Here is a 23852-nt window from a genome sequence, read left to right on the forward strand (position 1 = left end):
TTTAAAAGATCTCTATTAGGTCACTCCTCAGCAATGTTCCCCGTAATTTGTTTTGGGTGTGCGACCCATTCACAATTGGAAAAACCGGTTCCAGGCTGCGGGAATGGCAGAGAGCTGCATGGCCGCGCAGCTTATAGGGAACGTTGCCCCTCAACCTTCTTTTTTCTAGAGAAAGAACCCCAGCCTGTTCAGCCATTCCTGATATGTATAACCTCTCAGTTCTGGTAAATCTTTTTTGCACCTTCTCCAGTGCCTATATTCTTTTTATAATGTGGAGACCAGTACTCCAAGTGTGGTCTAGCCAAGGTTCGATACAAGTTTCAAGTTTAAACATAACGTCTCTGCTTTTTCAATCCTATCCGTCTAGAAAAGAACCCCAGTGCTTGGTTTGCTTTTCTTATGGCCTTATTAACCTGGCTCGTTATTTTTTAATTTGTGAATCTGTACTCCCAGATCCCTTTGCTGCTCTGCCCCATTTAGACTTGTTATTATCCAAGCAGTATGTGGCCTCCTTAGTCTTCCTACCAAAATGCAACACCTCACACTTATCTATATTGAAATTTATTCGCCAATTACATGCCCATTCTGCAAGTTTATTAATGTCTTCCTGTATTTTGTCACAGTCCTCCTCAGTAATGGCTACACCCCCCAATTTGGTATCGTCCACAAGTTTTGAAATTGTACTTCCGATTCCAGAGTCTAAATCGTTTATGTAAATTGTGAACAACAGTGGTCCCAGCACCGATCCTTGTGGAACACCACTTTCCACCTTTTGCATGTTTGAGTAGCTACTCTTAGCCCCTACTCTCGGTTTTCTGTTCTGTAGCCAGCCTGCTACATCATTCTGCTACTTGGCCCCTGACTCCACATGTTCTGACCTTCATCATGAGTCTATGCTGTGGTACCTTATCGAAGGCCTTTTGAAAATCTAAATATATTACATCTACTACATTACCCGTGTCTGCTCTTTCTGTTACTTCTTCAAAGAATTCAATAAGATCAGTCAAGCATGACCTTTCCTTTTGAAATCTGGGCTGACTATTCTTTATTATATTTTCAGTTTCTAAATGCATCGTTTTTTGCATCGTTCAGTAAAGATTCCATTATTTTTTCTACCACCAACATTAACAGAACTGGTCTATAATTCCCTGGAATTGTTCTATTTCCCTTTCTAAATATAGGAATAACATTAGCTGTCCACTCGTCCTCTGGCACTATTCCTTTTTCTAATGATTTTATATAAATCGTGCCTCTGGTATCTCTTCCCTAGCTTCTTTTACTATACGTGGATGCAATCCATCCGAACCAGGGATTTTATCCTCTCCATGTTTGACTAGTTTATCAATTATCTCCCCCCTTTCTATCTTAAATGTGTTTATATATTTTTTGATCTCTTATGATGTCATGTCCACTTTGTTGGTCTCCCTGGTAAATACCGAGGCACAGTAATTGTTCAATATTTCTGACGTTTCGCTGTCTTTACCTGAGAGTTTATCTTGTGCATCCCTTAGTGGCCCTATCCCTATCCTAATTTTTCTTTTGTTATTTATGTTTCTCCCTATTTACTCTATCAATTCCCTAATTCACTAGCTCAAGCAACTCATTTCACGTCAACACTACAGAGTTGCTCTGCTAACATATTCAATGTACAGAGTTAATACATGACTTAACCTTCACAGAAATCTTATACTTTAATAAATTCTGCCACTTCTTTACACAGAAATCCCATAGGTCAGTATTATGGGATGGGGAAACAACTCTGGAGCATGTAGCCAATCTTTTATACACTCCAAACCTTTGCACCCTCACCTGGACAGTTCTCAGTACAGCCCGGTAGGCAAACTGCTGTGAAGGAGTAGAGGCCTTTGGCGGGTGATTTCTGGCTGGGGGGCAGAGGGTGGCGAGGAGAGCCGATAAATGCCGGTCGCACACCATTACACAAATGACACACCAGCCACAGCTGTTGTGAAGAAGGCTCCCTGATTTCACTGCCTGATCCGTCTTGTCCAAAATCCCAGTAAACGAGGAAGAAAAAGGTCACAAATTGGGCCAGAAGGGTTTGCGCACTGATTGTGAGCCTCTTGTCAGCAGCCTGGGCACTCTGGAACCCACAGACGCGTTTGTTCCTGGGAGATATTCATTTCCACATTGAATGCTCACAGGAATCAGCAGCATTCAAAATTTGTATCCACTTCCCTCAAGCTGAGGAAAATCAGCACTGCTGAAGGAGGACTTTCAGACAGCTTGTTTAAAGGGAATGGAACACTACAGCAGTCGAGATTAATCGTGTTCAGAAGTTGGCAGACTTATTGATAAGACTAGTGCCATGGCCTGCTTCAAGCAGGTCGAAATCCAACATTTATAACGGTATAAAAAGGCCCAATTAGAGTTATCTTTATGATCATCACAGTTTGTGACAAGCACACAGGAAGGAGGAGCAATAGTGTGGCTTTCCCACAACCCGGGTCTTCAGGCTACCCGCAGCAGTGCTACATCGAGCTGAGATACAGTAGGGTTGTACTTACACTGAATGATCTACTGGAAGAAAGTGTCTCAGGAATTTGACACACAATTACAACTGTTCTTCAATCCTCATCTGGAGAGGTTTGTTTTTACGTCAGTAACAGGGTGTACAAGGCACATTACCAGCCTAATAAGAGCTCCTTTCTTTCTACCTTGGAATACAGTGAAACCGGTACAAACGGACACTCTCAAAATATGGACACTTATTGACGGTCCCAAATATCTTGCATTGCAACAGTTGCAAGCTGCACCTTGAAACATAAGAACATAACATAAGAATTAGGAGCAGGAGGAGGCCATTTGGCCCTTCGAGCCTGCTCCGCCATTCAATAAGATGATGGCTGATCTTCTACCTCATCTCCACTTTCCTGCACTATCCCCATATCCCTTGATTCCCTTAATATTCAAAAATCTATCGATCTCTGTCTTCAATATACTCAATTACTTCCACAGCCCTCTGGGGTAGAGAATTTCAAAGATTCACCACCCTCTGAGTGAAGAAATTTCTTCTCATCTCAGTCCTAAATGGCCGACCCCTTATTCTAAGACTGTGGCCTCTGATTCTAGACTCCCAGTCAGGGAAAACATCCTCCCTGCATCTACCCTGTCAAGTCCTGTAAGAATTTTATATGTTTCAATGAGATCACCTCTCATTCTTCTAAACTCGAAAGAATATAGGCCTAGTCTACTCAATCTCTCCTCATTGGACAATCCCCCCCATCCCAGGAACCAGCCTGGTGAACCTTCACTGCACTCCCTCTATGGCAAGTATATTCTTCCTTAGGTAAGGAGACCAAAACTGTACACAATACTCCAGGTGTGGTCTCACCAGGGCCCTATATAATTGCAGTAAAAGTCTTTACTCCTTTACTCAAATCCTCTTGTAATAAAGGCCAACATACCATTTGCTTTCCTAATTGCGTGCTGTACCTGCAATTTAACTTTCAGTGATTCATGTACAAGGACACCCAGGTCCCTCTGAACACCAACATTTCCCAATCTCTCACCATTTAAAAAATACTCTGCTTTTCTATTTTTCCTACCAAAGTGGATAACTTCACATTTCTCCACATTATATTCCATTTGCCATGTTCTTGCCCACTCACTTAGCCTGTCTATATCCCCTTGAAGCATCCTTCTCACAACTTGCATTCCCACCCAGCTTTGTATCATCAGCAAATTTGGATATATTGGCCTGTATTTTCCGATCGGAGGCTTCCTGTGTGCGGAGGCCTCCGATCTGGAAAAAATCTACGGACTTACCTGAGGGATCCCAAGGTGCGTATACTTCCGCTCCTGGGCCTCTCCAAACTCCAAGTGTGCAGGGCCCACGTATCCCAGAGGCGCAGGCGGTTCGCAAGCGTCCCTGGGATCACGTGGGCCATGGGGAGCCAATAGGAGAAGGGAATCTCCCTTCATACACTTGACAGATAGACCTGTCAAATATATGAATGGAGATCACCCAAAAACACAGTAAAACATACAATAATTTTTTTTAAAAACCATCACATTTTTAAAATGAGTTGAAATTAGAATAAATTAAATATTTTAACTTTTTGAAAAAATAATTAAAGCTTTTTACGGGGCTAAAAATAAACTTACCTTTTTTAAAAGTATTTTTTTAATTATAAATGAGTCCAAAAAAAAAATTTTTCAAACATTTTTTCAACTCTTATGTTGGTAAAAGCAAGCCTTACCAGGCGTAAGATTTCTAAGGGTTTTCTGCGGGCGGAGGTTCTCCAGAAAGCGGAACTATCCACCCGCAGAGGCCCTTCTCCAGGGCAGGCGTCCAATCTGTCAAGAGCATTCTTGACAGATCGGAAATATTGTTTTTCAGCGCATGTGCTTCGCAAGCCTGAAACCGGCATTTCCGATGTCCCTACGGGTGTGTACACAGCACGTACCCACCCGTAGGCATCGGAATATACGGCCCATTACATTTGGTCCCCTCATCCAAATTATTGATATAGATTGTGAATAGCTGAGGCCCAAGCACTGATCCTTGTGGAACCCCACTAGTTACAGCCTGCCAACCTGAAAATGACCCGTTTATTCCTACTCTCTGTTTTCTGTCCGTTAACCAATCCTCAATCCATGCTAGTATATTACCCCCAATCCCAGGAGCCCTAATTTTGTTTAATAACCTCTTGTTATCGAATGCCTTCTGAAAATCCAAATACACCACATCCATTGGTTCCCCCATATCTATTCTGCTAGTTACAACCTCAAAAAACTCCAATCGATTTGTCAAACACAATTTCTCTTTCATAAATCAGTGTTGACTCTGCTGAATCCTATTATTATTTTCTAAGTGCCCTGTTACTACGTCCTTAATAATAGATTCTAGCATTTTCCCTGCTACTGATGTCAGGCTAACTGGTCTGTAGTTCCCCGTTTTCTCTCTCCCTCCTTTCTTAAATAGTGGGGTAACATTTGCTACCTTCCAATCCGCGGGAACCGTTCTAGAATCTATGGAATTTTGAAAAATGACAACCAATGCATCCACGATCTCTATAGCCAACTCTTTCAAACCCCTAGGATGTAAGCCATCAGGTCCAGGGGATTTATCGGCTTTCTTTACCATTAATTTCTCCAGTACTACTTTTTTACTGATACTGTACTAAAATCTTTCAGTTCCTCATTCTCGCTAGTCCCTTGGTTCTCCACTATTTCCGGGAAGTTTTTTGTGTCGTCTTCTGTGAAGAGACACAAAATATTTGTTTAGTTTCTCTGCCATTTCCTTATTCTCCATTATAATTTCTCCTCTGCCTGTAAGGGACCCACAAATACTTTCGCTAATCTTTTCCTTTTTACATACCTATAGAAGCTTTTACAGTCTGTTTTTATGTCTCACGCTAGTTTACTCTCATATTCTATTTTCCCTTTCTTTATCAATTTCTTGGTACTCCCTTGCTGAATTCTAAAATCCTCCCAATCCTCAGGCTTACTACTCTTTTTGACAACATTATAAGCCTCTTCCTTTGATCTAATACTATCTTTAACTTCTTTTGTTAGCCACGGTTGGACCACTTTTCCTGTGGGGTTTTTGTGCCTTAAAGGAATGTATATTTGTTGTAAATTATGTATTAATTCTTTAAATGCTAGCCATTGCTTGTCTACTGTCATAGCTTTTAATGTAGTTTCCCAGTCCATCTTAGCCAACTCGCCCCTCATACCTACATAGTTTGCTTTGTTTAGATTTAAGACCCTAGTTTCGGATTTAACTAAGTCACTTGCAAGCTCAATATAAAATTCTATCATATTATGATCACTCTTCCCTAAAGGCCCCTTTACTACAAGGTTATTAATTAACCCTTTCTCGTTGCACAATACTACATCTAAAATAGCCTGTTTCCTAATTGGTTCCGCAACATACTGATCCAGAAAACTATCTTGCATACATTCCATGAATTCGTCCTCCACACTATTACTGCAAATTTGGTTATCCCATCCTTTATTATCAGGGCTCCCCCTCCTCCTTTCCCATTTTGCCTATCCCTTCTAAAAGTTATGTATCCTGGAATACTTAGTTCCCAACCTTGGCCACTTTGCAACCACGTCTCCGTTATGGCTATTAGATCAAGTGTGTTAATTTCTATCTGCGCTATTAATTCATCTATTTTGTTGTGAATGCTTCACACATTCAGATATAGTCCCTTTAAGCTTTGACTTATTTCTCTTTTTCCCTGATGTCACCTTAGTCACTGATGCCTTATTACCTTTGTTACTCTCTCTGTCCCTTCCTGACCCACTCTGCTTATTTTTACCCAAAGCTCTACTCTGCTCGAGAGCCTTGACATTTCTCTCGCTGCTTTTAAATTGACTCTTTCCTGAATCCTCCCGCCACCGCCCCCACTTCATTAGTTTAAAGCCCTGCCTACTGCCAGGACACCACAGGCACTCGCAAATTAAGAGCTACGGACAGCCTTCAATGCACCAAGTCCGTTTACAACTTAAAACATGGGACACGCAGGTCAGTGTGAGGCAGCAATGGGTGAAAAATATAGCTTTTGTGGCATGGGGAGCTTTTTACCCAGCATCCATAGCAGCAGAGAAGCCCCTCTTTCGGGTGAGACGTTAAACCGAGCCCCCGGCTGCCCTCTCAGGTGGGCGTAAAAGATCCCATGGCACTATTTTGAAGAACAGCAGGGGAGTTATCCCCAGTGTCCTGGCCAATATTTATCCTTCAATCAACATCACTAAAGCAGATTATCTGGTCATTATCACACTGCTGTTTGTGGGAGCTTGCTGTGCACAAATTGGCTGCTGCATTTCCTACATTAAACCAGTGACTCTACTTCAAAAGTACTTCAATTGGCTGTAAAGTGCTTTGGGACGTCTGGTGGTCGTGAAAGGCGCAATATAAATGCAGTCTCTCTCTCTCTGGGATTGAATAGAAACATAGAAGATAGGAGCAGGAGTAGGCCATTCGGCCCCTCGAGCCTGCTCCGCCATTCAATGCGATCATGGCTGATCATCCAAATTCAGTACCCGGTCCCTGCTTTCTCCCCATACCCCTTGATCCCTTTAGCCTTAAGAAATATATCCAACTCCTTCTTGAATATATTTAATGAATTGGCCTCTACTGCCTTCTGTGGTAGAGAATTCCACAGGTTCACCACTCACTGGGTGAAGAAATTCCTTCTCATTTCTGTCCTAAATGGCTTACCCCTTATCCTTAGACTGTGACCCCTGGTTCTGGACTCCCCGACCATCGGGAACATCCTTCCTGCATCTAGTCTGTCCAGTCCTGTCAGAATTTTATAAGTTTCAATGAGATCCCCTCTCATTCTTCTGAACTCCAGCAAGTATAAGCCCAATTGACCCAATCTCTCCTCATACATCATTCCTGCCATCCCAGGTATCAGCCTGGTGAATCTTTGCTGAACTCCTTCCATGGCAAGAACATCCTTCCTCAGATAAGGCGACCAAAACTGCACACAATACTCAAGATGTGGTCTCACCAAGGCCCTGTATAACTGCAGCAAGACATCCTTGTTCCTGTACTCAAACCCTCTCGCTACGAAGGCCAACATGCCATTTGCCTTCTTAACCGCCTGCTGCACCTGCATGCTTACCTTCAGCGACTGGTGCACAAGGACACCCAGGTCTCGTTGCACTTCCCCTTCTCCCAATCTATTGCCATTCAGATAATAATCTGCCTTCCTGTTTTTGCCACCAAAGTGGATAACCTCGCATTTATCCATGTTATATTGCATCTGCCATGCTTTTGCCCAATCACCCCTCTCCAAATCATCCTGGAGCTTCTCGGCATCCTCCTCACAACACACACGCCCACCCAGCTTTGTCTCGTCTGCAAATTTGGAGATATTACATCTAGTTCCCTTGTCTAGATCATTAATATATATTGTGAATAGCTGGGGCCCAAGGACCGATCCTTGCGGTACCCCACTAGTCACTGCCTGCCACTCGGAAAAAGACCCGTTTATTCCAACTCTTTGCTTTCTGTCTGCCAACCAGTTCTCTATCCAAGTTAGTACCTTGCCCCCAATCCCATGTGCCTTAACTTTACACGCTAATCTCTTATGCAGGACCTTATCGAAAGCCTTCTGAAAGTCCAAATACACCACATCCACTGGTTCTCCCTTATCTATTTTACCAGTTACATCCTCAAAAAATTCCAGTAGATTAGTCAAGCACGATATACCTTTTGTAATTAAAATCACTAAGGAGATGGTACTCGGTAAGATAATGGGACTTAAGGCGGATAAATCCCCCGGACCTGAGGCTTACATCCTAGGGTCTTGAGAGAAGTAGCGGTAGGGATTGCGGATGCATTGGTGGTAATTTTCCAAAACTCCCTGGATTCAGGAACGGTCCCAGCAGATTGGAAAACTGCTAATGTAACACCCTTATTTAAAAAGGGAGGTAGACAAAAGGCTGGAAACTATAGACCAGTTAGCCTAACATCTGTGGTTGGTAAAATGTTGGAGTCCATTATTAAGGAAGCAGTAACAGGACATTTGGATAAACATAATTTAATCGGACAGAGTCAGCATGGTTTTATGAAGGGGAAGTCATGTTTGACAAATTTACTCGAATTCTTTGAGGACGTAACAAACAGGGTGGATAAAGGGGAACCAGTGAATGTGGTGTATTTGGACTTCCAAAGGCATTTGACAAGGTGCCACACAAAAGATTACTGCACAAGATAAAAAATCACAGGATTGGGGGTAATATACTGGCATGGGTGGAAGATTGGCTATCTAACAGAAAACAGAGAGTTGGGATAAATGGTTCATTCTCGGGCTGGCAATCAGTAACTAGTGGTGTTCTGCAGGGGTCAGTGCTGGGACCCCAACTTTCTACAATCTATATTAACGATTTGGAGGAAGGGACCAAGTGCAACGTATCCAAGTTTGCCAACGATACAAAGATGGGAGGGAAAGCAGTGAGTGAGGAGGACATAAAAAACCTGCAAAAGGACATAGACAGGCTAAGTGAGTGGGCAGAAATTTGGCAGATGGAATATAATGTTGGAAAGTGTGAGGTTATGCACTTTGGCAGAAAAAATCAAAGAGCAAGTTATTATCTAAATGGAAAGAAACTGCAAAGTGCTACAGTACAAAGGGATCTGGGGGTCCTGGTGCATGAAACACAGAAGGTTAGTATGCAGGTACAGCAGGTGATCAGGAAGGCCAATGGAATCTTGGCTTTTATTGCAAGGGGGATGGAGTATAAAAGCAGGGAAGTCTTGCTTCAGTTATACAGGGTACTGGTGAGGCCACACCTGGAATACTGCGTACAGTTTTGGTTTCCATATTTAAGAAAATATATACTTGCTCTCGAGGCAGTTCAGAGAAGGTTCACTCGGTTGATTCCAGAGATGAGGGGGTTGACTTATGAGGAAAGGTTGAGTAGGTTGGGCCTCTACTCATTGGAATTCAGAAGAATGAGAGGCGATCTTATCGAAACATATAAGATTGTGAGGGGGCTTGATCGGGTGGATGCGGGGAGGATGTTTCCACTGATGGGTGAGACTAGAACTAGGAGGCATAATCTTAGAATAAGGGGCTGCCGTTTCAAAACTGAGATGAGGAGAAACTTCTTCACTCAGAGGGTAGTAAATCTATGGAATTTGCTACCTCAGAGAGCTGTGGAAGCTGCGACATTAAATAAATTTAAAACGGAGATAGACAGTTTCCTAGCTGATAAGGGAATTAAGGGTTATGGGGAGCAGGCAGGGAAGTGGACGTGAGTCTAGGTTCGGATCAGCCATGATCCTATTGAATGGCGAGCAGGCCCGAGGGGCCGTTTAGCCTACTCCTGCTCCTACTTCTTATGTTCTTATGTAAATCCATGTTGACTTTGTCCGATTCTGTCACTGTTTTCCAAGTGCTCTGCTATTACATCTTTTATAATGGCCTCTAGCATTTTTCCCACTACCGATGTCAGGCTTACCGGTCTGTAATTCCCCATTTTCTCTCTACCACCTTTTTTGAATAGTGGGGTAACATTAGCTACCCTCCAATCCATGGGTACTGTTCCAGATTCCAACAAATGCTGGAAGATGATCAGCAAAGCATCAACTATTTCTAGGGCCACTTCCTTAAGTACCCTAGGATGTAGATTATCAGGCCCTGGGGATTTATCGGCCTTCAATCCCATCAATTTCCCGAAAATCATTTCCCTACAAATACTGATTTCTTTCAGTTCCTCCCTCATTAGACCCTATGTTCCCCGACATCTCTGGGAGGTTATTTGTGTCCTCCTTTGTGAAGACAGAACCAAAATGCTTGCTCAGCTCTATGCCAGGGAGAGAGGGGTTTCTCTGGCGCCACAGATGCTGGGTAAAGAACTCCCCATTCGACAAAAGCTGGGAACTGCACCGGGCAGCAGCAGAACTCACTCCAACAGCACGTCAGAATCTGATGAGCTGCTAACACCCAAGCCCCAGTACTGCAAACATTAGCAGCAGCACGCGACTGGAGGGGGTCCCGGACAGGGGTCTGCAGGACATGGATCTCCCAGGCACTCCGGCCCTACAGCAACCACCTTGCCTGGTGCAGATTGCCAAAGCATCAGATCCCAGGGTCAGGACATCTCTTGGATTGTTACCTGAGCCACGCGCAAATTGGCATAGGGACAAACAGATTAGAAGGTTAAATTTGTGGCTGAGAGAGTGGTGTGGGAGGCAGGGGTTTCACTTCACGGGGCACTGGCACCAGTACTGGGGAAGGAGGGAGCTGTTCAGTTGGGACGGGCTCCACTTAAATCGGGCTAGGACCAGTGTCCTGGCGAACTGAATAACTGAGGCTGCAGATAGGGCTTTAAACTAATAAAGGAGGGTGGGAGAATTCAGGAAAGGGTAAATTCAAAATCAATAAGAGAAATGTTAAGGCTGTAGAGCAGAGTAGTAATTTGGGTAAAAATAGGCATAGTGGGTGAGGATGGGATAGAGAGCTTAACAAAGGTAATAGGCGTCAATGTCTAAAGTGACATCAGGAAAAAATAGAAAAAAGTTAAAGCTAAAGACACTATATGTGAATGCGCAAAGCATTCTCAACAAAACAGATGAATTAATAGCACAGATAGAAATAAATGGGTTTGATCTAATAGCTGTTATGTAGACGTGGTTGCAAAGTGCCCAGGGTTGGGAACTGAATATTACATGATACTTGACTTTTCGAAGAGAAAGGCAAAATGGAAAAGGGGGGGGGGGGGGTTGGAAAGAGTGGTAGCCCTGATGATAAAAAATGAGATAAAGACAATTGAGAGAAAGGATCTTAGCTCGGAAAATGAAGATGTAGAATCACTAAGAAACAACAAGGGGCAGAAAACCCCGGTGGGAGTAGTTTATAGGCTCCCCAACAGTAGTTGTAGTGTCGGGCAATGTATACATCAGGAAATTAGAGGTGTATGTAATAGGGTAATACAGTAATCATGCGGGACTTTAATTTTCATATAGTCTGGGCAAACCAAATTTGCAGTAATACTGTGGAGAACGAGTTCATGGAATGCATTAAAGATAGTTTTCTGGATCAGTATGTCGAGGAACCAACTAGGGAACATGCTATTTTAGATCTAGTATTGTGTACATAGGATTACACAGGATATACAGCACAGAAACAGGCCATTCGGTCCAACCAGTCCATGCCGGTGTTTATGCTCCACTCGAGCCTCCTCCCGTCTTTCCTCATCTAACTCTATCAGCATAACCCTCTATTCCCTTCTCCCTCATATGCTTGTCCAGCCTCCCCTTAAATGCATCCATACTATTCGCTTCAACCACTCCCTGTGGTACCAAGTTCCACATTCTCACCACTCTTTGGGTGAAGTTTCTTCTGAATTCCCTATTGGATTTCTTGGTGACTATCTTATATTGATGGCCTCTAATTATGCTCTTCCCCATAAGTGGAAACATTCTCTCTCTATCCACTCTATCAACATTTTTCATAATTTTAAAGGCCTCTGTTGGTTCACCCCTCAGCCTTCTTTTATCCAAGAGAAGAGACCCAGCCTGTTCATCCTTTCCTGATAGGTATACCCTCACATTTCTGGTATCATCCTTATAAATCTTCTCTGCACCCTCTCCAATGCCTCTATAGGGATGGGCAATACAGGAAACTTTGTGATATCCGGCACCGAGCTGTTGCCATCCCATCAAAACTGCCGGACAAACCAGCGCTAATGTTAAAACATACGGAGGCTTTTGAGCTCCGTATCTAGCAACAAACCCTGTTGCAGCTTCTAAACAGTCAGCCGTAGCTTGCAAGCGTCTCTGTAGCTAAGCAACAGCTTTAGCTAGACCTTGCAGAGCCTGACTGGTGAAAAAAAAGCAACGAAAAGAAAAAAAACTTACTGAACCGACTCCTGAATTTTGCCAGTGGCTCGAGCATTCCGGACAGACCAAAGTTTCCTATAAATGCTGGCCTTGCCAGCGACGCCCACATCCCATAAACAAATTTTTAAAAATATATCCTTTTTATAATATGACGACCAGAACTGTACGTAGTACTCGAAGTATGGTCTAACCACGGTTCGATACAAGTTTAGCATAACTTCACTACTTTTCAATTCTATCCGTCTACCCGAGTGCCTGGTTTGCTTTTTTTATGGCCTTATTAATCTGTATCGATACTTTTAGTGATTTGTGTATTTGTACTCCTAGATCCCTTTGTTCCTCTACCCCACCGAGATTCGCACCCTCCAAGTGATAAGTGACCTCCCTATTCTTCCTACCAAAATGAAATACTTCACATTTATCTGTGTTGAACTTCATTTGCCAATTATGCCTATTCTGCAAGTTTATTAATGTCCTGCTGTAATTTGTTGCAGTCCTCCTCAGTATTGACTATCCCCCCCAATTTGGTGTCATCCGCAAATTTAGAAATTGTGTTTTTGATTCCCACGTCTAAATCGTTTATATAAATTGTGAACAACAGTGGTTCCAGCACTGATCCCTGTGGAACACCACTACCCACCTTCTGCCACTGTGAATAGCTACCCTTTACTCCCACTCTCTGCTTTCTGTCCTGAAACTAGCCAGCAATCCATTCTGCTACTTGTCCCCTGACTCCGCATTCTCTGACCTTGTTCATCAGTCTATTATGGGGTACCTTATCGAAGGCCTTTTGAAAATCCAGATAAATTACATCTACTGCATTACCCTTGTCTACTCTCTCTGTTACGTCTTCAAAAAATTCAATGAGGTGGGTCAAGCAAGACTTTCCCTTTTGAAATCCGTGTTGACTATTCATTATTATATTTTTGGTTTCCAGATGTTCTTCTATTTTCTCCTTTAGTCGGGATTCCATTATTTTTCCTACCACCGATGTTAAGCTGACTGGTCTATAATTCCCTGGACATGTTCTATCCTCCTTCTTAAACATCAGCTATCCGCCAGTCCTCTACCTTTTTCTAACAAATTATTAAATATGCGTAGTAATGCCTCTGCTATCTCTTTCCTAGATTCTTTTAAAATGCGTAGATGCAATTAAATTAGGGGTTTTATCCTCTGAGTTTGATTAATTTATTTAATAATATCCCCTTTTTTATTTTAAATGCACTTATCTCATTACTAATCTCATCAACTAATGTCATGTCCACCTGTTCTATCTCCCTGGTAAATACTGAAGCAAAATAATTATTTAATATTTCTGCCATCTCCCTATCATTACCTGTAGTATTATCCTGACTATCCCTTAATGGCCCTATTCCCATCCCAACCTTCCTTTTTTATTGATGTGCCTGTAAAATATTTTACTATTTTGTTTTATGTTCCTTGATAATTTAATTTCATAGTTCCTCTTTGCCTCCCTAATTGTTTTTGTGACTTCTCTTCTAATCTTTTCATACTCTCTCTTATCATGCACGCCCCTGGTGTCTATGTACTTAATGTATGCCTCTTTCCTTGCCCTCAATTGTTCCCTTATGGCTTTATTCATCCATGGTGTCTCATTATTGTCTACTTTGTTCTTTCCTTTTAGCTGTGCCATGTGAGGACTCCAGGACACTTCCCATCTCCTGGACAACCACATGTGCAGGAGGTGTTGTCAGCTGGAGGAGCTCGAGCTCCGGGTTTTGGAGCTTGAGCAGCAACCGGCGTCACTACGGTGCATCCGAGAGGTTGAGAGCTACGTGGATAGCACGTTTCAGGTGGTGGTCACCCCGCAGGTAAAGAGTGTGCAGGCAGAAAGGGAAATCGGTGACCACCAGACAGAAGAGGACCAGGCAGGTAGTGCAGGAGTCCCCCCGAGTGCATCTCGCTCTCCAACCAGTATTCTGTTTTGAGTACTGAAGGCGATGGTTCCTCTAGGAAGTACAGCCAGAGCCAAGTCCATGACACCACGGGTGTCTCAGCTGTACTGGGGTGGGGGGGGGGGGGGGGGGGAGGAGGAAGAAGACAGGGAAAACAATAGTGATATAGTGATCGGGAATTCGATAGTTAGGGGAGCAGACAGGTTTTTCTGCGGCCGCAGACGTGACTCCAGAATGGTATGTTGCCTCCCTGATGCCAAGGTTAAGGATGTCACTGAGCGGCTGCAGAACATTCTGAGGGGGGAGGGTGAACAGCCAGAGGTCGTGGTCCATATTGGTACCAATGACATAGGTAGAAAGAGGGATGAGGTCCTGCAGGCAGATTTCAGGGAGCTAGGAAAGAGATTAAAAAGCAGGACCTCAAAGGTAGTAATCTTCGGATTACTCCCGGTGCCACGCGTTAGTGAGTATAGAAATAGGAGGATAGAGCAGATGAATGCATGGCTGGAGAGGTGGTGCAGGAGGGAGGGCTTCAGTTTCCTGGGGCATTGGGGCCAGTTCTGGGGGAGGTGGGACCTGTACAGGCCAGACGGGTTGCACCTCAAGAGAGCCGGTACCGATACCCTCACAGGGAGGTTTGCTAGTGCTGTTGGGAGGGTTTAAACTAAGTTGGCAGGGGGATGGGTACCAGGATGCAGCATTAGAAAGGGGAAATAAAGGACACAAAGGATTGGGAGAGACGGATAGCACTAATTTAAGAAATAGTAAGGTATTAGGTGGGGTCAGACTAAGAGGGAACACAGGATGGTCTAAGATAGGTTTACAGTGTATGTATGTGAATACACGAAGCATAGCAAACAAGGTTGGTGAGCTGCAGGTGCAAATAGTCACATGGGAATATGATGTCATGGCAATAACGGAGACCTGGCTCAAAAAAGGGCAGAATTGGGTACTAAATATTCCTGGATATAGGGTGTTCAGGAAAGATAGGAGGTGGGGTGGCAGTATTGATTGAGGAGAATATTACAGTGCTGGAGAGAGAGGATGTCCTGGAGGGGTCAAGGACAGAATCTATATGGCTACAGCTATGAAATAACAGAGGTGCCATTACACTACTAGGTGTATTCTATAGGCCACCAACCAGTGAGAAAAATATGGAGGAGCAAATTTGCTGGGAAATGCAAGAGAGATGCAAGAACTGTAGAGTAGTGATAATGGGGGACTTCAACTATCCTAAGATAGACTGGGATAGTAATAGTGTAAAGGGCAGAGAAGGGGAAGAATTTCTGAAGTGTGTTCAGGAGAGCTTTATTGATCAGTACGTTTCCGGCCCAACGAGGGAGGAGGCATTGTTGGATCTGGTTCTGGGGAATGAGGTAGGTCAAGTGGAGCAAGTGTCAGTAGAGGAACATTTAGGGAACAGTGATCATAGTATCATAAGGTTTAGATTAGCTATGGAAAAGGACAGGGAGCAATCTAGAGTAAAAATACTTAATATTTTAGGCAAATTTCAGTGGGATGAGGACACATCTGGCCCGGGTAAATTGGAATCAAAGATTGGCAGGCAAAACTGTAATCGAACAATGGGCTGCCTTTAAAGAAGAGATGGTTCGGGTACAGTCGAGGTACATTCCCACTCGGGGGGAAAGGCAGGGCAACTAAAGTCAGAGCTCCCTAGATTATGAAAGAGATAGAGAGCAAGATGAAGCAGAACAAGAACGTGTACGACAGTTTTCAGGTTGCGAATACACCCAAGAATCAGGCTAAATATAGAAAGTTCAGAGAAGTGAAAAAGAAAATAAGAGGGGTATGAGAATAGAATGGCAGCTAACATAAAAGGTAATCCAAAAGTCTTCTATTGGCATATAAATAGTAAATGGGTAGTAAGAGGAGAAAGGGTGGGGCTGATTAGGGACCAAAAAGGAGACCTACGCATGGAGGCAGAGTGTATGGCTGAGGTACTTAATGAGTGCTTTGCATCTGTCTTCACCAAGGAAGAAGATGCTACCATAGACATAGTAAAGGAGGAGGTAGAGGAGGTACTGAACGGGATAAAAATTGATAAAGAGGTACTAGAAAGGCTAGCTGTACTTAAAGTAGATAAGTCACCAGGACCGGATGGGATGCATCCTAGGATGCGGAGGGAAGTGAAGGAAGAAATCACAGAGGTACTGACTATAATATTCCAATCCTCCTTAGAAATGGGGGTGGTGCCAGAGGGCGGGAGAACTGCAAATGTTACACCCTTGTTAAAAAAAGGTGTAAAGAAAAACCCAGCAACTATAGACTGGTCAGTTTAACCTCAGTAGTGGGGAAGCTTTTAGAAACAATAATCAGGGACAAAATTAACAGTCACTTGGACAAGTGTGGATTAATTTAGGAAAGCCAGCACAGATTTGTTAAAGGCAAATCGTGTTTAACCAACTTGATTGAGTTTTTTGATGAGGAAACAGAGAGGGTTGATGAGGGTAATGCAGTTGACGTAGTGTACATGCATTTCCAAAAGGCGTTCAACAAAGTGCCACATAATAGGCTTGCCAGCAAAGTTGAAGCCCATGGAATAAAAAAGGGACAGTGACAGCATGGATATGAAATTGGCTAAGTGACAAGAAACAGAGAGTAGTGGTGAACGGTTGCTTTTCGGACTGGAGGAAGGTATACAGTGGTGTTCCCCAGGGGTCGGTTCTAGGACCACTGCTTTTCTTGATATATATTAATGATTTGGATGTGGGTGTACAGGGCACAATCTCAAAATTTGCAGGTGACACAAAACTTGGAAGTATAGTGAACAGTGAGGAGGATAGCGATAGACTTCAAGAGGACATAGACAGGTGAAATGGGCGGACATGTGGCAGATGAAATTTAATGCAGAAAAGTGTGAAGTGATACATTTTGGTAGAAAGGCTGAGGAGAGGAAATATAAACTGAAGGGCACAATCCTGAAGGGGGTGCATGAACAGAGACACCGAGGGGTATATGTGCACAAATCCTTGAAGGTGGCAGGGCAGGTTGAGAACGCAGTTAAAAAAGCTTATGGGATCCTGGTATAGAGTACAACAGCGTGGAAATTATGATGAACCTGTATAAAACACTGTTTCAGCCTCAACTGGAGTATTGTGTCCAATTCTGGGCACTGCACTTTAGGAAGGATGTGAAGGCCTTAGAGAGGGTGCAGAAAAGATTTATGAGAATGATTCCAAGGATGAGGGTCTTCAGTTACGTGGATAGACTGGAGAAGCTGAGGTTGTTCTTAGAGCAGAGAAGATTGAGAGGAGATTTGATAGAGGTGTTCAAAATCATGAGGGGTCTGGACAGAGTAGATAGAGAGAAACTGTTCCCATTGGCAGAAGGGTCGAGAACTAGAGGACACAGATTTAAGGTGATTGTCAAAATAACCAAAGGAGACATAAGAAAAAACTTTTTTACTCAGTGAGTGGTTAAGATCTGGAATGCACTGCCTGAAAGGGTGGTGGAGGCAGACTCAATCATGGCTTTCAAAAGGGAGTTGGATAAGTACCTGAAAGAAAAACATCTGCAGGGCTACGGGGATAGGGCGGGGAAGTGGGACTAGCTGAAGTGCTCTTGCAGAAAGCCGGCACGGGCTCGACGGGCCGAACGGCCTTCTTCCATGCTGTAACCATTCCATGACTCTATGACTGTAAATGGCTAAAGAGATAGTGGATGCATTGGTTTTGATTGGATTTTATATTCGTTCATGGGATGTGGGCGTCGCTGGCAAGGCCAGCATTTATTGCCCATCCCTAATTCCCCTTGAGAAGGTGGTGGTGAGCCGCCTTCTTGAACCGCTGCAGTCTGTGTGGTGAAGGTACTCCCACAGTGCTGTTAGGCAGGGAGTTCCAGGATTTTGGCCCAGTGACAATGAAGGAACAGCGATATATTTCCAAGTCAGGATGGTGTGTGACTTGAAGGTGCCTGCTGCCCTTGTCCTTCTAGGTGGAAGAGGTCGCGGGTTTGGGAGGTGCTGCCGAAGAAGCCTTGGCGAGTTGCTGCAGTGCATCTTGTAGATGGTACACACTGCAGCCACGGTGCGCCGGTGGTGGAGGGAGTGAATGTTTAAGGTGGTGGATGGGGTGCCAATCAAGCGGGCTGCTTTGTCCTGGATGGTGTCGAGCTTCTTGAGTGTTGTTGGAGCTGCACTCATCCAGGCAAGTGGAGAGTATTCCATTGCACTCCTTACTTGCGCCTTGTAGATGGTGGAAAGGCTTTAGGGAGTCAGGAGGTGAGACACTCGCCGCAGAATACCTAGCCTCTGACCCGCTCTTGTTGCCACAGTATTTATGTGGCTGGTCCAGTTAAGTTTCTGGTCAATGGTGACCCCCACACAGCCCCCCACCCCAACCCCGGATATTGATGGTGGGGGATTCGACGATGGTAATGCCGTTGAATGTCAAGGGGGGTGGTTAGACACTCGCTTGTTGGAGATAGTCATTGCCTGGCACTTATGTGGCCCAAGCCTGAACGTCGTCCAGGTCTTGTTGCATGTGGGCATGGACTGCTTCATTATCTGAGGAGTTGCGAATGGCACTGAACACTGTGCAGTCATCAGTGAACATCCCCATTCCTGACCTTATGTTGGAGGGGAGTTTATTGATGAAGCAGCTGAAGATGGTTGGGCCTAGGACGCTGCCCTGAGGAACTCCTGCAGCGATGTCCTGGGGCTGAGATGATTGACCTCCAACCACCACAACCATCTTCCTTTGTGCTAGGTATGACTCCAGCCAGTAGAGAGTTTTCCCCCCGATTCCCACTGACTTCAGTTTTACGAGGGCTCCTTGATGCCACATTCGGTTAAATGCCCAGGTCAGTCACTCTCACCTCACCTCTGGAATTCAGCAATTTGTCCATATTTGGGCCAAGGCCTAGAGCCGAGTGGTCTCGACGGAACCCAAACTGGGCATCAGTGAGCAGGTTATTGGTGAGTAAGTGCTGCTTGATTCCACTGTCGACGAAACCTTCCATCACTTTTCTGATGATTGAGAGTAGACTGATGGGGCGGTAATTGACCGGGTTGGATTTGTCCTGCTTTTTGCGGACAGGACATAACTGGGCAATTTTCCACATTGTCAGATAAATGCCAGTGTTGTAGCTGTACTGGAACAGCTTGGTTAGAGGCGTGGCTAGTTCTGGAGCACAAGTCTTCAGCACGACAGCTTCCAGATTTCATAGAAAACATAGAGATAGGAACAGGAGTAGGCCATTCGGCCCTTCGAGCCTGCTCCGCCATTCAATGAGATCATGGCTGATCTTCATCTGAGATCTTAGCTGATCTTACCAGTTCAGTACCCCGTCCCCGCCTTTTCTCCGTAACCCTTAATCCCCTTAGCCTTCAGAAATATATCCAATTCTCTCTTGAAAATATTTATTGAATTAGCCTTCACAGCCCTCTGTGGCAGGGAATTCCACAGGCTCACCACTCTTTGAGTGAAGAAATTCTTCCTCATCTCTGTTTTAAATGATTTGCCCGCTATTTTTAGACTGTGGCCCCTGGTTCTGTGCTCCCCTGCCATTGGAAACATTCTCTCTGAATTCAGCCTGTCCAGGCCTGCCATAATTTTATATGTTTCGATGAGATCCCCTCTCAATCTTCTAAACTCCAGTGAGTACAAGCCCAAACTATTCAATCTCTCCTCGTAGGTCATTCCCGCCATTCCAGGTATCAGCCTGGTGAATCGCCGCTGCACTCTTTCCATGGCAAGAACATCCTTCCGCAGATGGGGCGACCAAAACTGTACACAATACTCCAGATGTGGTCTCACCAGCACCTTGTACAGCTGTAGTAAGGTATCCCTATTCCTATACTCGAACCCCCTTGATATGAAGGCCAACATACCATTTGCCTTCTTAATCGCCTGTTGCACCTGCATGCTCTCCTTCAGTGACTGGTGCACAAGAACACCCAGGTCCCTCTGCACTTCCCCATCTCCCAATCTATTGCCATTTAGATAATAATCTACCCTCCTGTTTTTACCCCCAAAGTGGATAACCTCGCATTTATCCACATTATAGTGCATCTGCCACGTATCCGCCCATTCCCCCAACCTGTCCAAATCGCACTGTAGCCTCCTGACATCCTCATCAGAGCCCACCCCTCCTCCTAGTTTAGTGTCGTCAGCGAATTTGGAAATATTGCATCCAATTCCCTGATCCAGATCATTTATATATATTGTGAACAGCTGGGGTCCCAGGACAGATCCTTGCGGCACCCCGCTGGTCACTGCCTGCCACTCCGAAAACGAGCCGTTTATTCCAACTCTCTGTTTTCTATCCGCCAGCCAGTTCTCTATCCACGTTAATACTTTGCCCCCAATCCCATGAGCCTTAATTTTGCATGATAATCTTTTGTGTGGAACCTTATCGAAGGCTTTCTGGAAGTCAAGGTACACCACATCCACTGGCTCTCCCCCATCTATTTTACCAGTTACTTCCTCAAAAAATTCCAGCAGATTAGTCAAACACGATTTACCCTTTGTAAATCCATGTTGACTCTGTCCGATCCTTTCCCCATTTGTCAAGTGCTCCGCTATCTTATCCTTAATAATGGACTCTAGCATTTTGCCCACAACCGATGTAAGGCTTACTGGTCTATAATTCCCTGCTTTCTCTCTACCCCCCTTTTTAAATATTGGGGTAACATTAGCTACCCTCCAATCCACGGGTACTGTTCCCGAGTCAATGGAGTTCCGGAAGATGATCCTTAGAGCATCTGCTATCTCCAGGGCCACCTCCTTAAGTACCCTAGGATGTAGTTTATCAGGCCCCGGGGATTTGTCGGCCTTCAGTCCCCTCAACTTACCCAACGCCATATCCCTAGAGATACTAATTTCTGTCAGCTCCTCCCTCTCATTAGTCCCTATGTTTGCCGATATTCCTGGGAGGTTATTTGTGTCCTCCTTTGTGAATACAGAACCAAAGTATGAGTTTAATTGGTCTGCCATTTCCTTATTCTCCATTATATATTCTCCCGAATCGGACTGCAAGGGACCGACTTGGGATTTTACCAGTCTTTTCCTCCTGATATACCGATAAAAGCTTTTGCAGTCTGTCTTTATGTTTGCTGCAAGTTTACTTTCGTATTCTATTTTCCCCTTCCTGATTAATCCCTTTGTCCTCTTTTGCTGTATCCTGTACTGCCCCCAATCTTCCGGTCTGGTGCTTTTTTTTGCCAGTTGATATGCCCTTTTTTTTGATTTTATGCTGTCCCTAATTTCCCTCGTTATCCACGGTTGAGCCACCTTTTTAGGTTTATTTTTATGCCAAACCGGTATAAACATGTTCTGGAATTCTTCCATTCTATCTTTGAATGCTTGCCATTGTCTATCCACTGTCAATCCCCCCAGAAACACCACCCAATCAATCTTACCCAATTCCCGTCTCATACCCTCGTAATTCCCTTTATTTAAGTTCTGGACCTTAGTCTCTGATTCAATTTCCTCACTCTCCATCTCGACTGAGAGCTCGATCATATTATGATCGCTCTGACCCAAGGGGCCTCGTACAAGAAGATTGTTGATAAGTCCCTTCTCATTGCACAATACCCAGTCTAAAATGGCCTGATCTCGAGTCGGCTCCTCGACATATTGGTCCAGATAACCGTCCCGAAAACATTCCAGGAATTCCTCCTCCTCAGAATTTTTACTAATTTGGGTAGTCCAATCAATATGTAAATTAAAGTCACCCATGATGACAGCTGTGCTCTTATCGCACGCTTCTCTAATTTCCCTTTTTATGCCTTCCCTCACCTCCATATTACTATTTGGAGGCCTATATATCACACCCACTAACGTTTTCCTCCCCTTGCTATTTCTCATTTCTACCCATACAGATTCCGTTTCATCCGAGTTAATATCCTTCCTTTCCATTGCATTAATCCCCTCCTTTACCAGCAATGCTACCCCACCTCCCCTACCTTTTTGCCGATCCTTCCTAAATATTGTATATCCCTGGATGTTAAGTTCCCAGCCTTGCCCACCCTGCAGCCACGTTTCTGTAATCCCAATCAAATCATACTTGTTTACCTCTATTTCCACAACTAATTCATCCACCTTGTTCCTAATGCTTCTAGCATTAAGATACAAAGCCTTCAGGCTTGCTTTTTTCACACTCTCATTATGAATTAGTTTGGCCCTTTGTGTTTCTCTCCTTTGCTTATTGCTTCTCACCTTTCTACCATCTATTTCTGACTTCATATGACTTCCCTCTTTTCCACTATCTAGGTTCCCATCCCCCTGCCAAATTAGTTTAAATCCTCCCGAACCGCCCTAGAAAATATTACCCCGAGGACATCGGCTCCCTCACAGCTCAGGTGTAGACCGTCCCCTTGGTACAGGTCACTCCTCCCCAAGAACTGGTTCCAATGCCTCAAGAATTTAAATCCCTCTCCCTTGCACCACTGCTCAAGCCACATATTTAGCTTATCTATCTTACTCTCTCTAAACTTATTAGCTCGTGGCACTGGTAGCAATCCAGAGATTACTACCTTTGAGGTCCTACTTTTCAATTTAGCTCCTAACTCCCTAAATTCAGCTTGTAGGACCTCCTCCCTCTTTTTACCTACATCGTTGGTACCTACATGTACCACGACAACTGGCTGATCCCCCTCCCCCTTCAGAATGCTCTGCACCCGCTCCGAGACATCCTTGACCCTTGCACCAGGGAGGCAACATACCATCTTGGAGTCTCGGTCTTGGCCACAGAAACTCCTATCTATCCCCCTTACAATTGAATCCCCTATCACTATAGCCCTATCCCTCTTTTTCCCACCCTTCTGTGCAGCAGAGCCAGTCATGGTGCCCTGAACCTGGCTGCTGGTGCCTTCCCCTGATAAGTCATCTCCCCCAACAGTACCCAAAACGGTAAACCTGTTTTGGAGGGAGATGACCGCAGGTGACTCCTGCACTACCTTCCCTAGATTCCCGAGATTCTGGAACAGTTCCCACGGATTGGAAGGTAACAAATGTAACCCTGCTACAGGTAGACTACCCTTTATCCGGACTTCCGAAAACCGAAACCCTCTAAAAACCGAAGGTTTTTAGAGGGTTCCGGTTGCGGAAGTTCGGATAAAGGGTAAGTCATGCGCACGACCCCCCCGCCGACCCCGCCAGCCCCGACAACCGCCGACCCCCCCCGCGGACCCCGCCAGCCCCGACAACCGCCGACCCCCCCGCGCGTACCCCGCCGGCCCCGACCCCGACTGACTTACGCTGAGCGTCAGCGTAAGTCGTGCGCACGACCCCCCGCCGACCCACCTTCCGAAATCCGAAATTCTCCTTTATCCGTAACTCGGCTGGTCCCGAGGTTTTCGGATAAAGGATAGTCTACCTGTATTCAAGAAAGGAGGGAAGCGGGAAAACCGAGGACTATAGACCAGTTAGTCTGACATCAGCAGTGGGGAAAATGCTAGAATCCACTATTAAGGACATGGTAACAGGGCACTTAAAAAAAAAAAAATCATAATATGATTGGGCAGAGTCAACACGGATTTATGAAAGGAAAATCATGTTTGACAAATCTAAACATTTTTTGAATTTGTAACTAGTAGAGTAGATAAAGGTGAACCAGTGGGTGTAGTATACTTGGATTGTCAAAAA

The 23852-nt window shown here is 44.5% G+C and overlaps 1 protein-coding gene across 4 annotated transcripts in view; it reads right to left on the minus strand.

Annotated features, from left to right (window-relative positions):
* Positions 1–23852, minus strand: part of med15 (mediator complex subunit 15) — a 146674-nt gene that overhangs the window by 103249 nt on the left and 19573 nt on the right. The window lies entirely within an intron of this gene.

Source organism: Somniosus microcephalus, chromosome 19 (genome assembly GCF_052327205.1).
Source record: "Somniosus microcephalus isolate GS21.2 chromosome 19, FLI_Smic_1.0, whole genome shotgun sequence".
NCBI lineage: Eukaryota > Metazoa > Chordata > Chondrichthyes > Squaliformes > Somniosidae > Somniosus > Somniosus microcephalus.